Source organism: Arachis duranensis, chromosome 3 (genome assembly GCF_000817695.3).
Source record: "Arachis duranensis cultivar V14167 chromosome 3, aradu.V14167.gnm2.J7QH, whole genome shotgun sequence".
In the NCBI taxonomy this organism is placed as follows: Eukaryota; Viridiplantae; Streptophyta; class Magnoliopsida; order Fabales; family Fabaceae; genus Arachis; species Arachis duranensis.
In genome coordinates, this window is record NC_029774.3 from 106,473,452 (window position 1) to 106,473,689 (window position 238).

The window sequence follows — 238 nt, forward strand, 5'->3', positions numbered from 1 at the left end:
TGCATGGCCATAGCCTCTTGTATGTATCTTTAAATTCTATTTCAATTATCTTTGTTTAGGGTTTCGTTACTCATTGTTGTGTTAATTAACCATATATGTCTGCTCTTTTCACATCACAGCCAAATGTTAGTTAACACTACAAGTCAAATCTGCAAGACGTGGTTTTACTGCTTACTTTCATCACAATTCACTACTGAGATTTCAGTACTACCATTGCTATATTTTCTCTTCATAATCT